This window comes from Leptonychotes weddellii, chromosome 9 (assembly GCF_054177405.1).
Source record: "Leptonychotes weddellii isolate Sample4059 chromosome 9, ASM5417740v2, whole genome shotgun sequence".
NCBI classification, from domain to species: Eukaryota; Metazoa; Chordata; class Mammalia; order Carnivora; family Phocidae; genus Leptonychotes; species Leptonychotes weddellii.
The window spans coordinates 107,184,944-107,200,213 of NC_138377.1; positions in this window are offsets into that span (position 1 = coordinate 107,184,944).

The window sequence follows — 15,270 nt, forward strand, 5'->3', positions numbered from 1 at the left end:
CAATGGAATATTACTCAGCCATCAGAAAGGATGAATACCTAACTTTTACATCAACATGGTTGGGACTGTAGGAGATTATGCTAAGTGAAATAAGTCAAGCAGAGAAAGTCAATTATCATATGGTTTCACTTATTCGTGGAACATAAAGAATAGCAGAGAAGGAAGGGAAAAATGAAGGGGGTAAAATCAGAGGGAGAGATGAAGGATGAGAGACTATGGGCTCTGAGAAACGAACAGGGTTTTAGAGAGGAGGGTGGAGGGCAGATTGGTTAGCCTGGTGATTGGTATTAAGGAGGGCACGTACTGCGTGGAGCACTGGGTGTTATATGAAAACAATGGATCGTGGATCCCCACATCAAAAACTAATGATGTATTGTATAGTGACTAACATAACATAATAAAATTTAAAAAAATCAAAAAACAAAAACAAAAACATTCAACTTATAGGAGTCCCAGAAGTATAAAAGAGAGAAAAGAGGGGCAGAAAATTTATTTGAGGAAATAATAGCTGAAAACTTCCTTAAACCTGGGGAACAAAACTGATATTTAGATCGAGGGGGCACAGAGGACTCCTATCAAAATCAACAAAAGCACACCAACAGCAAGACATATTGCAATTAAATTTGCAAAAAGTAGTTATAAAGGAAAAAAAATTAAGAGCAGCAAGACAAGAGAGTAAATTACAAGGGAAAACTCATAAGGATAGCAGGAGATTTTTTGACATAAATTTTGCAAGCCCAAAGGGAATGGTTTGATATATTCAAACTGCTCAACGGAAAAATCTGAAGCCAAGAATACCCTACAGCAAGGCTATTATTTAGAATAGGAGAGATAAAGAGTTCCTCTAGAAAAACTAGAGGAGTTCATGACCACTAAACCACCCTGCAAGAAATATTAAAGGGGACTCTTGAGTGGAAAGGAGAGACCAAAAGTGATATTGAGAGCAGAAACACAAAAAACAGTAAAAATGAATATTTCTCTGAAGAATCAGTCAAGGAACTCAGAAAATAAAAGACTGTAAGATTTTACAACATATACCTAAAACACTAAAACCTGGGGAGGAGAGGATTAAAGAATGGGTTCAAACTTAAATAATCATCAAATTAATCTAGAGTGGTACAATCAGAAACGCTTTTATACAAACCAAGTGGTAACCATATATCAAAAACCACTAAAAATATGCAAAGAATAAAAAGGAAGAAATTCAAATATATCACTAAAGAAAATCAACAAAACATGAAACAGAGAAAGACAAAAAAGGGTGAGAGAAAACTTTCAGAATCAACCATAAAACAAATAATAAAACAATAAATACATATCTATCCATAATTACTTTGACTGTAAATGGACTAAATGCTCCAATCAAAAGACAGAGGATGACAGAATGGATTAAAAAAAAAAGAACCATCTAATGAAGTCTATAAGAGACTCATTTCAGACCTACCAACACCTGGACATTGAAACATCTATCATGAAAATGGATCAGAAAAGAAAGCTGGAGTAGCAATAGTTATATAGGACAAAGTAGACTAAAACAAAGAATGTAACAGGAGACAAAGAAGGATGATATATAATAATAAAAGGGACAATCCAACAAGAAGATACAACAATTGTAAATATTTATGCATCCAACATAGTAGCACCCAAATACAAAAAAACAGTTCATAACATAAAGAAAATGATGGGGAGTAATACAATAATAGTAGGAGGCTTTCACATCCCAAGTACATCAATGGACAGATCATCTAAACAGAAAATCAACAAGGAAATTATGGCTTTGAATGACACACTGGAATAGATGGATTTAACAGATATATTCAGAATATTCCATCATAAAAGAGCAGAATACACATTCTTTTCAAGTGCACATGTAACATTCTCCAGAATAGATCACATATTAGGTCACAAAACAGGTCTCAACTAATTTAAAAAGATCAAAGTCATATCACACCCCTTTTCTGACCACAAAGCTATGAAACTAAAAATCAACCACAAGAAAAAAAATCTGGAATGACCACAGAAATATGGAGGTTAAATAACATGCTACTAAGCAATGAATGGGTCAACCAGTAACTAAAAGAAAGAAAAAATTACAAAGAAATAAATGAAAATGAAACCACAATGGTTCAAGACCTTTGGGATGAAGGAAAAGTAGTCCTAGGAGGGACATTTAAAGCAATACAGGCCTACCTCAAGAAGCAAGAAATATCTCAAACAATATAACCTTACACATAATCGATCTAGAAAATGAACAACATACAGAACCTAAAACCATCTGAAGGAAGGAAATAGTAAATATTAGAGCAGAACTAAAAGATACAGAAACAAAACAAAACAAAACAGTAGAACAGATCAATGAATGCAGGAACTGATTCTTTGAAAAATCAACAAACTTGATAAACCTGTAGCCTGACTTGTCACAAAAAAGATAAAAGACTCAAATAGAATCACAGATGAGAGGGAAGAAATAATAACCAATACCACAGAAATATAAACAATTATAGAGAATATTATAAAAACTATATGCCAAAAAATTGGGCAACATAGAAAAAATGGATAAATTCCTAGAAACATATAAACTACCAAAACTGAAACAGGAAGAAATTGAAAACTTGAATAAACTGATGACCAACAAAGAAATTGAATCAGTAATCAAAAACCTCTCAGCAAACAAAAGTCCAGGACAAGACAGCTTAAAAAGGTGATTTCTAGCAAACATTGAAGGAAGAGTTAATAACTATTCTTCTCAAAATATTCCAAAAAATGGAAAAGGAAAGAAAACTTCCAAATCCATTCTATGAGGCCAGCATTACCCTGATACCAAAACCAGATAAAGATACCACTAAAAAAGAGAACTAAAGACCAATATCACTGATGAACACAGATGCAAAAATCCTCAACAAAATACAAGCAAACAGATCCAAAAATACATTTTAAAAAATCATTCACTCCTGGGTATTTACCCCAAAGACACAGATGTAGTGAAAAGAAGGGCCATATGCACCTCAATGTTCATAGCAGCAGTGTCCGCAATAGCCAAACTGTGGAAAGAGCTGAGATGCCCTTCAACAGATGAATGGATAAAGAAGATGTGGTTCATATATACAATGGAATATTACTCAGCCATCAGAAAGGATGAATACCCAACTTTTATATCCACATGGATGGGACTGGAGGAGATTAGGCTAAGTGAAATAAGTCAAGCAGAGAAAGTCAATTACCATATGGTTTCACTTATTTGTGAAACATAAGGAATACTGTGGAGGACATTAGGAGAGGGAAGGGGAAAATGAAGGGGAGGAAATTGGAGGGTGAGATGAACCATGAGAGACTATGGACTCTGAGAAACAAACTGAGAGTTTTAGAGGGGAGGGGGGGGGATTGGTTAGCCTGGTGATGGGTATTAAGGAGGGCATGTACTGCATGGAGCACTGGGTGTTATATGAAAACAGTGGATCATGGATCACTACATCAAAAACTAATGTTGTATTGTATGGTGACTAACATAACGTAATAAAATAAAATTAAAAAAATCATTCGCCACTAACAAGTGGGATTTATTCCTGGGCTGCAAGGGTGATTCAAAATTCACAAATCAATTAATGTGATACATCAATAAGGAAAGGGGTAAGAATACATAATCATTTCAATAGATGCAGAAAAAGCATTTGACAAAGTACAACATCCATTCATAATAAAAACCCTCAACAAAGTATGTTCAGAGGGAACATATTTCAACCAAAGGCCATCTATGTAAAACCCACAGGTAACATCATCCTAATGGGGAAAAACTGAGAACTTTTCCTCTATGGTCAGGAACAAAACAAGGATGTCCACATTCACCACTTTTATTCAACATAGTACTGTAGTACTAGAAGTCCCAGCCACAGTGATTAAACAACAGCAACAACAATAACAGCAGCAACAACAACAACAACAAAATAAAGGCATCCAAATTGGTGCAAAAGAAGTAAACCTTTCACTATTTGAAGATGACATGATGCTGTATATAGAAAACTCAAATGAATTCACCAAAAACCTGCTAGAACTGATACACAAAGCTAAATAAAAGGCAAACTTCAGAATCAGAGAAGGTATTTGCAAATGACATATCCAATAAAGGCTTAGTATCCAAAATATATGAAGAACAGATACAAATGAACACCCAAAAAACAAATAATCCTATTAAAAAATGGGCAGAAGACATGAATAGACATTTCTCCAAAGAAGACAGATGGCCAACAGACACATGAAAAGATGATCAACATCTCTCATAATCAGGGAAAGGCAAATAAAAACTACAGTGCATTATCACCTCACATCTGGTAGAATAGATAAGATCAAAGCCCCAAGAAACATCAAGTGTTGGTGAGGATGTGGAGAAAAAGGAATCCTCTTGCACTGTTGAGAATGTAAACAGATGTAGCCACTATGGAAAGAACTATGGAGGTTCTTCAAAAATTTGAAAATAGAACTGCCTTATGATCCTTCAATTACACTACTGAGCATTTACCCAAAGAATACAAACAACAACAACAATAACAACAACACCTAATTCAAAGGGACACCTAAGCCCTTATGTTTATGGCAGCATTATTTACAATAGTCAAGATATGGAAGCAGTCCAAGTGTCCATCGATCAATGAATGGATTAAAAAAAAGAGTTGGAGAATATTACTCAGCCATAAAAAATGAAACCTTGCCATTTGCAATGATATTGATGGATCTAGAAAGTACAATGCAAAGCAAAATGAGTCAGTCAGAAAAAAACAAATACCATATGATTTCACTCATATGTAGAATTAAGAAACAAAACAAATGAGCAAAGAGAGAAAGAGACAAACCAAAATATAGATGCTTAACTATAGAGAACATACTGATAGTTCCCAGAGGGGAGGTAGTTTGGGGGATGGGTTAAATAGGTGATGGGGATTAAGGATTGCAACACCAGGTGTTGTATGGAATTGCTGAATTACTATGTTTTACACATGAAACTAAGATATCACTGTATGTTAACTAGCTGGAATTAAAATAAAACCTTAAGAAAAAAAAAAACCTTTGATGAGGTCTCCCTTTGGTGAGCATTCATATAAGAAATAAAATCATGTTCTTTTGCCCACTGTGAGAGGTCTATCCACAAATCTCCTCCTCGAGTTTATGTCACCAATTTTCCAACCATTTCCCTTTCAACTGTATGACCACCAAGCCAAAGCATAGGCCACAGCCCATAAATCAATACATAATCATAATTCTGGTCATTTCTACTTCTAGGAAAAGTGAACAACCAGGTTAACTGCCCCACATTCTGCCCACTGGAATGTATTCTCTTCACCGTTGTTCGTAAGAGATTTCCCAGAAGGGGCTCTGTGTTTGGGGCTTTCCACTCTTGGAGCCTACCTATGGTGCAGAACCACCACTAAGCAAGGCCTATATCTATATTATCTATCTCTATCTATATTACCTCTATCTATATATCTCTATCTCTATCTTCTATATCTATATCCATATTTATACCTATACCACGTCTGTCAGCTGATTGAAGGGAGTTCATGAGGCCATAAATATAGGTTAAGAATGAGAAGGCAGTGTAGCAGAAGTAAGGAACATGAGCATTTTGTCACTTCTTCCTGTAACTTGTGTCCTCAGGGTGAGCTATAGCCCAATCATGTAAATACCACTTTATTTTATTTTTTTATTTAAATTTAATTAGTCAAAATATAGTACATCTTTAGTTTTTGATATAATGTTCAATGATTCATTAATTGCCTATAACACCCAGTGCTCCTCACAGCATGTGCCCTCCTTAATACCATTTTAAGTTCAAGTTTCAGTTTTGCAGTGTATTCCCAATTTTATGATTTTCTGGGTTCCATAATATCCATGATAGGCAGCTCTGATCACATGGTAATTTAGAGGCAAGTATCTAGTATTCAATCTCTTGTAGGTCCAGGAGCATGCCAAAAGTTGTTTTTTTCAAGAGTAGAGTAGCTTTCTGTGGATGATAGCAGGACCTTGCTCCAACATCCTAAAAGCCAGTTCTGTGATTTATTTATAAGGGCTGCCAAAGACTCCAAATAAAATCACTGATAATAAAACTTTTAGAACCACTGGCTCTGTTGGACTATATGGTCCAAATGGCAGAGCACCATGCACAGCAGTCTGGACCTGTTTCAGCACTTTCTCTTGATCTTGAATCCATGCAAAACTAGAGCTTATTGGATCATTCAACAAATGGACAAGAGTCACACCCACATTAGCAGTAAGTTGCCTCATATAACTAAAGAGGACTACTGGGCATTGTACAACTTTGTTGGTTGTAGGAGGGGTCAGATTAAAATAAAAATTAAAATAAAAAACTTGGGCGAGATTAAAAAACAAACGAACATCCTCAGGGAAGATGGTGGAGTAGGAGGACCCTAAACACATCTTGCACCACAGATACAACTAGATAATATTGACATCAGTGCAAATAACCTATAAATTGTCCCAATGACTGGCATAACAAACTCCACAACTAAATGTAGAGAAGAGGCCTCACTGAAAAGGATAGGAAGGGAGGAGATCTAGTGGGGAACTAAATGGACCGTGGGAAGGTCTGTGGAAAGGAAGGTTCTGTAGGCAAGGAGAAAGGAGAGAAACAGTCTATCACACCAGTTGGTCCACACAGGAAAAATGATTCCCCATAACATTTGCCTTTGAAAAACAGATGTCCATTGACAGGTGAATGGATATAGAAGATGTGGTACAATGGACTATTACTCAGCCATCAAAAATAATGAAATCTTGCCATTTGCAGTGATGTGTATGTAACTAGAGGGTATTATGCTAAGTGAAATAAGTCATTCAGGGAAGGACAAATACCATATGATTCACTCATCTGTTGAATTTAAGAAACAAAACAGATGAACAAGGAGAAGGGAAGGAAAAATAAAATAAGATGAAAATTGAGAGGGAGGCAAATCATAAGAGATGCTGAACTCCAGAAAAAAATTGAGGTTTGCTGGAAGGGAGGTGGGTGAAAGGATGGGGTAACTGGGTGATGGGCATTAAAGAGGGCACTTGATGTAATGAGCACTGGGTGTTATATGCAGCTGATGAATCACTAAATTTACCTCTGAAAATGAAAAAAGAAAGAAAGAAAGAAAGAAACAGAAAGAAAGAACAAAAGAAAGAAGAAAGAAAGAAAGAAAGAAAGAAAGAAAGAAAAAAGCAAGCAAGCAAGCAAGCAAGCAAAAGAAGAAAGAAAGAAAGAAAGGCAGACCAGAAGGGGCGATTTCATGAGTTCTTGCAATCTGTGGGACTAAAAGCCTAGAATTTTATTTATTTATTTATTTTTAAATTTTTTAAAGATTTTATTTATTTATTTGACAGAGACAGAGATAGCGAGAGCAGGAACAAGCAGCGGGAGTGGGAGAGGGAGAAGCAGGCTCCCCGCTGAGCAGGGAGCCCGATGCGGGGCTCGATCCCAGGACCCTGGGATCATGACCTGACCCGAAGGCAGATGCTTAACGACTGAGCCACCCAGGCGCCCAAGCCTAGAATTTTAAAAATCAACAGGCTCAATGATGGGAGAGCCAGGATGGTGACAGGAAGCTAAGTCCTCACCCTTAAATAGAGAGTACAACAAACAGCCTATAGAGATTCAGCATAGGAGCAGCAGTTTGGAATATACCAGTGGCATACACGAGGAGGAGATATTTATTTATCTCAGAGCATGTCCCTCAAGGAGAGATTACTTGGACACTTCTCCAGGAACAAAGGAGCTGGCAGGTGCCATTTCGCCACCCACCAGTATAAACACACTGTGCCTAAATTTGTTACCCACGTTGCTTACAGTGCACCCCCACCTCCAACCCATCCATTGCCCTTGTTTCTCCTATCCCCTTTCCCCACCCCCACTCCCTGGCTATAGGGATCCATCCCTTCAGCCAGGCTTACTTCAGACCCTGCACAGACCCTGATGCAAAACTTGCCAACACCATGACACCCAACCTGAGCACTTTTCAAGCCCTCAGTCCCAGTGGCAGCAATAACAGATACCATCTAGAAGAGGACTGGCAATGCAAACCATGCTAAAAGAACCAGCCCTGACCCTGCATGCCTTGCAGATCTGCACAGGCAAGTCTTGGTCCTGGCAACAGTGACACATTCCTTCTCTCAGAGGTCATGTGCAAACCTTGCACCACTCCAAAGCAATTCCTGACCTGGGGAGAGGTAAAGATTACCACACACACCAGTCAGATGGCAGCCTCATCAGTGGGCTAGGGGCACACAGCTGGTGTAATTGCAGGCACCACCCACCAATGAAAACTTCTTAGGGGACAACACAGGGAAAATGCCTTGTACTTTGATGCTACAGCATTTCTGGCAAACATTTGGTCTGGCTCAATAGAAGCCCAAGGTGACCCTGGATTGGTCCACTAATAACACAGGAGCCAAACACTGTCCACAAAAAGCAAGGAGAGCCATGGAGACAACAGGACTGAAGGGAAAAAATGGCTTAGCCACAACAGCAAGGAGCACTCAACACACATAGGAACACCCCTTAAGTGCCAGGGGACACTGCACTGCAGGGCACTATAGGACCACTTCTTCATAAGGCCAGTACTTTCAAGAGAAGGAGACATAGCTGAATTTCCTAACACAGAGAAACTGACACAAAATGAACAGGCATTATAGGGATCACAAAAGGAGAAAACAGAGGAGGCAGAAATAAAATTTAAAAAAATAATAATAACTGGGGAACCTGGGTGGCTCAGTCAGTTGGGGATCCGACTCTTGGTTTCAGCTCAGGTTATGATCTCAGGGTCCTGGGATCAAGCCCTACATTGGGCTCTGTGTTCAGTGGGGAGTCTGCTTCAAGACTCTCTCTCTATCCCTCCTCTGCTTGTGTTCTCTCTCTCTGTGTGTCCCTAAAATAAATAAATAAATCTAAAGAAATAATATTAACTGAAAATTTCCCCAAATTGGGGAAGGAAACAGAAGTTAAGATCCAGGAGGCACAGAGCCTCTGCCCCCTGAAAAAATCAAGCTGAGAAGCTCCGCACCAAGACACATAGTAATTAAAATGGAAAAAATGTAGTGATAAAGAGAGTATTTTAAAAGCAGCAAAAGAGGGGTGCCTGGATGGCACAATTGGGTAAGCATCTGACTCTTGGTTTTGGTTCAAGTCATGATCTCAGGATCTTGAGATGGAGCCCTGTGTCAGGCTTGACACTCAGCAGGGAAGCTGCTTGAGACTCTTTCTCCCCTGCCCTCTGTCCCCCACCATGCACACTCTCTTTCATTCTCTCTCTCTAAAGTAAATAAATATTTTTAAAAATAAAAGGAAAAAACTAAAAGCAGCAAGAGGAAACAGTTACAAACAAAGCAAACACTACAAAGCTATCAGCAGATTCTTCAGCAGACATTCCAAAGGGGGTGGCATAATATATTTAATGAAGGATAGTTGAAAGACAGTCAGGCAGGAACAAGGGACCCCGCCCTAAGAAGCAGCTACCCTTAAAAGGATTTTACACTATCCTGGAAGGACCCTCCACCCTTTCCCATGTGAACAACTACTTGGTAGGTAGATGAGGGCATGGACAAAAACCTGATTGGGTGACAGGCACATGGAGGGTTAATCAGATTAAAACAGTCTACCAACATTTTCATAAAAACCCCTAGAAGTAGAAAATCAGTCTGAAGCTCCCTGCTCAGCGGGGAGTCTGCTTCTCCCTCTCATTCTCCCTCTACCGTTTCCTCTGCTCATGCTCTCTCTCTCTCAAATAAATAAATAAAATCTTCAAAAATAAATAAAATGCCTATACTCAGAGCAATCTACACATTCAAGGCAATCCTTATCAAAATACCACCAGCTTTTTTCACAGAGCTATAACAAACTATTCTAAAACTCGTATGGAACCCCCAAATACCCTGAATAGCCAAAGCACTCTTGAAAAAGAAAAGTTAAGCTGGAGGCATCACAATTTTAGACTTCAAGTTATATTTCTATAGTTTGTTACAAGTTATATTACAAAGTGGTAGTGATCAATACAGTATGGTACTGGCACAAAAAGAGACACATAGATAAATTGGAACAGAATAGAAGACTCAATAATAAACCCACAACTATTTCACCAATGTAGCTTTGACAAAACAGGAAACAATATCCAATGGTAGAAAGAGAGTGTCTACAATAAATGTTGTTGGGAACACTGGACAGCAACCTGAAAAAGAAAGAAACTGGACCACTTCTTATACCATGCACAGAAATAAATTTTAAATCAATGAAAGACCTAAATATAAGACAGGAAACCATCAAAATCCTAAAGGAGAACACAGGCAGTAACCCCTTTGACATCAACTGTAGCAACTTCTTTCTAGATATATCTCCTAAGGCAAGGGAAACAAAACCAAAAATAAACTATTGGGACTTCATCAAGATAAAAAGTTTCTGCATAGCCAAGGAGACAATCAACAAAATTTTAAAAAGTAACCTTCAGAATGAGAGAAGATATTTGCAAATACACATATCCGACAAAGGGTTAGTATCCAAAATACATACAGAACTTATAAAACTCAACAATACAAAAGTGAATAATCCAGTTAAAAAGTAGGTAGATGATATGTATGGACATTTCTTTTTTTTTTTTTTTAAGATTTTATTTATTTGACAGAAAGAGAGAGACAGCGAGAGAGGGAACACAAGCAGGGGGAGTGGGAGAGGGAGATGCAGGCTTCCCGCTGAGAAGGGAGCCCGAAGCAGGGCTCGATCCCAGGACCCTGAGATCATGACCCGAGCTGAAGGCAGTCGCTTAAACAACTGAGGCACCCAGGCGCCCCATGAATGGACATTTCTTCAAAGAAGGCATACAAATGGCTAAGAGGCATGTGAAAACTTTCTCAACATCACTCATAATCAGGGAAATACAAATGAAAACTACAATGAGATACCACCTCACACCAGTCAGAATGGCTAAAATTAACACAGAAAACAACAGGTGTTGGTATGAATGCAGAAAAAGGGGAACTCTTTTACACTGTTGGTGGGAATGCAAACTAGTGCAGCCACTCTGGAAAACAGTATGGAGGTTCCTCAAAAAGCTTAAATGAGAATTACCCAATTATCCAGCAATTGCACTGCTAGGAATTTACCCAAAGGATACAAAAATACTGATTTAAGGTAATAGATGCACCCCGATGTTTATAGCAACATTAGCAACAATAGCCAAATAATGGAAACAGCTCAAGTATCCATCAACTGATGGTGTGGTGTGGTGTGGTGTGGTGTGGTGTGGTGTGTGTGTGTGTGTGTGTGTGTGTGTGTGTGTATGTGTATGTATGTGATGAAATATTACTCAACCATAAATAGAATGAAATCTTGCTATTTGCAAAGATGTAGATGGAGCTAGAGTGTATTATGCTAAGTGAAATAAGTCAGAGAAAGACAAATACTATATGATTACACTTACATATGGAAATTAAGAAATAAAACAGAAGAACATAGGGGAGAAAAGAAGAAAGGCAAACCAGAAAACAGACTCTTAACTTTAGAGAAAAAACTGAGGGTTACTGGAAGGGAGGTGGGCAGGGGGGTGGGTTAAATGGGTGATAGGTATTAAGGAGGGCACTTGTGTTGAGCACTGGGTTCATATATAAGTGATGAATCACTAATTTTACACCTGAAAGTAATATTACATTGTATGTTAACTAGCTGGAGTTTAAATAAAAACTTGAAAAAGATAGTATATTTTTTGTATCATTCATTTATAATCTTTTTTTAATTTTATATTATTTTATGTTATGTAGATCACTACATCAAAAACTAATGATGTATGGTGACTAAAAAGGTAGTATATTAAAAAAAAAAAAAGCTTCTACACAGTGAAGGAAAGAATCAACAAAACTAAAAGGCCACCTATAGAATGGGAGAAGGTATTTGCAAATAACATATATGATAAAGGGTTAGTGTCCAAAATATATAAAGAACTGATCCAACTCAACACCCAAAAAAACAAATAATCCAATTTAAAAATGGGCAGAAGGCATGAACAGATATTTTTCCAAAGAAGACATGCAGAGGGCCAAGAGACACATGAAAAGATGCTCAACATCACTCATCATCAGGGAAATGCAAATCAAAACTACAATGCAGTATCACCTCATGCCTGTTAGAATGGCTAAAATCAAAATCCCATGAAACATCAAGTATTGGTGAGGGTGTGGAGAAAAAGGAACCCTCTTGCACTCTTGGTGGGAGTGCAAATATGTGCAGCCACTGTGGATAACAGTATGGGCATTCTTAAAATAATTACAAAATAGAACTACCATATGATCCAGTGATTGCACTAATGGGTGTTTATCCTAAAAATCCAAGCTACTAATTCAAAAGGATACATGCTCCCCAATTGTTATTGCAACATTATTTATAATAGCCAAATTGTGGAAATAGCTCAAGTGTCCATTGATAGATGAAGGGATAGAGAAGAGTTGGTATATGTAATAGAATAAAAAGTAATTTAATCTTGCCATTTGCAACAACATGCATGGAGCTACAGAGTATAATGCTAAGCAAAATAAGTCAGTCAGAGAAAGACAAATACCATATGATTTCACTCATATTTGGAATTTAACAAAACAAAGAAACAAAGGGAAAAAAGAGATAGAGAAAGACAAATCTGGACACAGACTCTTAACTATAGAGAACATAATGATGGTTACCAGAGGGGAGGTGGATGGTGGGATGGGTTAAATAGGGAATGGGGATTAAGTAGTACACTTGTGATGAGACCCAGATGATGTATGGGATTGTTGAATCATTTTGTTGTACACCTGAATCTAATATAAAACTATTATGTTAACTATAGTGGAATTAAATTAAAACTTCATATAAAAAAAGAAAATAATAATTAAAGGTAGAACTACATATGATCCAGTATTTGCACTCCAAGTATTTACCCAAAGTATAGAAAAACACTAATTTGAAGGAATATATGCACCTCTATGTTTACTGCAGCATTATTTACAATAGTCAAATTATGGAAGCAGCCTGAGTGTCCACCAATAGATGAATGGATAAGTAAGATGTTACACACACACACACACACACACACACACACACACACACACTGGAATATTGTTTATCCATAAAAAAGAATGAAATCTTGCCATTTGAAACAACATAGATGAATCTGGACAGTATAATTCTAAGCAAAATAAGCTAGTCTGAGACAAGTACCATGATTTCACTTGTATGTGGAATGTAAGAAACAAAACAAAAAACAATCAGGGAAAATAAGACAAATCGAAAAGCAGACTCTTAACTCTAGATAAAAAAACAGATGGGGGAAGGGGAGGGAAAAGATGGTCAGAAGAGTAGGGGACCCTACTCCAACTGGTCCCCGGAATTGAGCTGGATATCTACCAGACCACTCTGAACACCCACGAAATCAGCCTGAGATGTAAGAAGATCATGGATCTCTACAAACAAAATATCGCAGGCAGTTGATTTCAAGGTACGAAGCAGGGAGCCGTGATTCCGAGGGCAGATACCAGAGGATAAATGGCAGCGGGAGGGAGCCTGGCCATGGGGATCCTACACCACCGGTGAGTGATAGCCTCCTGCCCTGGGGATGGGGCACAGACCCGCAGGCTGGTAGCAGAGGGGAAAGGACTTTAGGGCAGCCCCCCTGATGGAAACTGGAGCAGCGGGGCCACACATGTGAGCTAGGGGTGGCTGGCGGTTTTAGAAGCACAAAGCTCAGAGATGAGCCTCGACCTGGAGGCGATGACTGGGAGTGCTATGGAGGGGCACACAACCCAGGACGCTGCAGTTTATAGAAGCACAGACAGAAACAGGGGTAGTGTGGCCTGGAGAGCTCACTGAAGAACAGACTGCATGATCTCTCTGCTCTGAGACAGAGGGTTGGAAATGGTCTCTTCTGCTCTAACTCTTGGAAAAGATGCAGAAAGCCACCAGGGAAAGCTGCCAGAGAACAAAAATCAAAAAAAAAAAAAAACAAAAAACATGCTACTGAGCCCATCCCATGCCACAGGGGGCAGGGCAACTCTGCCCAAACAGGGTTGCCTGAGTAACAGAGTGACAGGCCCCTCCCCCAGAAGACAGGATGGGAAAACAAGAGGCCAGCAACCCTAAGGTCCATATAAAACAGATGCATCTTGTTTGGGTTCTGGTCAATAATTTGGACTCTGTACATTCCCTCAACAACCCATCATCAGAATAACGAGGAAGAGGAACTCCCAAAATAAGAAAGACTCAGAGATTATGACTTATGCCACAGATTTACAAATGGATTCAGATATAACCAAGATGTCGAAGATGGAATTCAGGCTAGCATTGTGAAGACAGTAGCTAGAATGAAGAAATCAATTAATGGCAACATAGAGTCTCTAAGGGCAGAAATGAAAGCTGAATTGGCAGAACTTAAAAATGCTATCAGTGAGATCCAATCTAATCTAGATAATCTAACAGCTAGGGTAAGTGAGGCAGAAGAACGAATTAGTGACCTGGAAGGCCATTTTAATAGATAAAAAGGGAAAAGAGGAGGCCAGGGAAAAACAACTCAGAATCCATGAAAATAGAATCAGAGAAATAAGTGACACCATGAAGCATTCCAATGTCAGAATTATTGGAATCCCGGAGGGGGAGGAGAGAGAGAGAGGACTAGAAGATATATTTGAGCAAATTGTAGTTGAGAACTTCCCTACTCTGGGGAATGAAACAAACATTCATGTCTTAGAGGCAGATAGGACCCCTCCCAAGATCAAGGAAAACAGGCCAACACCCTGGCACATAATAGTAACACTCACGAATCTTAGAACGAAGGAAACCATCTTAAGGGCAGTTAGGGGGAAGAGCTTTCTTACATACAGAGGGAGGAACATCAGAATAATGTCAGACCTATCCACAGAGACCTGGCAAGCCAGAAAGGCCTGGCAAGACATATTCAAGGTACTAAACGAGAAGAACATGCAGCCAAGAATACTTTATCTGGCAAAACTGTCGTTTAGAATGGATGGAGAGATGCAGAGCTTCCAAGACTGGCAGAAACTGAAAGAATATGTGACCACTAAGCCGGCCCTGCAAGAAATATTAAGGGGGATTCTATAAAAGGAGAAAGACCCCAAGAGTGGTATACAACAGAAATTTACAGGGACAATATATAAAAACAACGTCTTCACAGGCAACATGATGATAATTAATTCATATCTTTCAATAATCACTCTCAACATGAATGGCCTAAATGCTCCCATAAAATGGCACAGGGT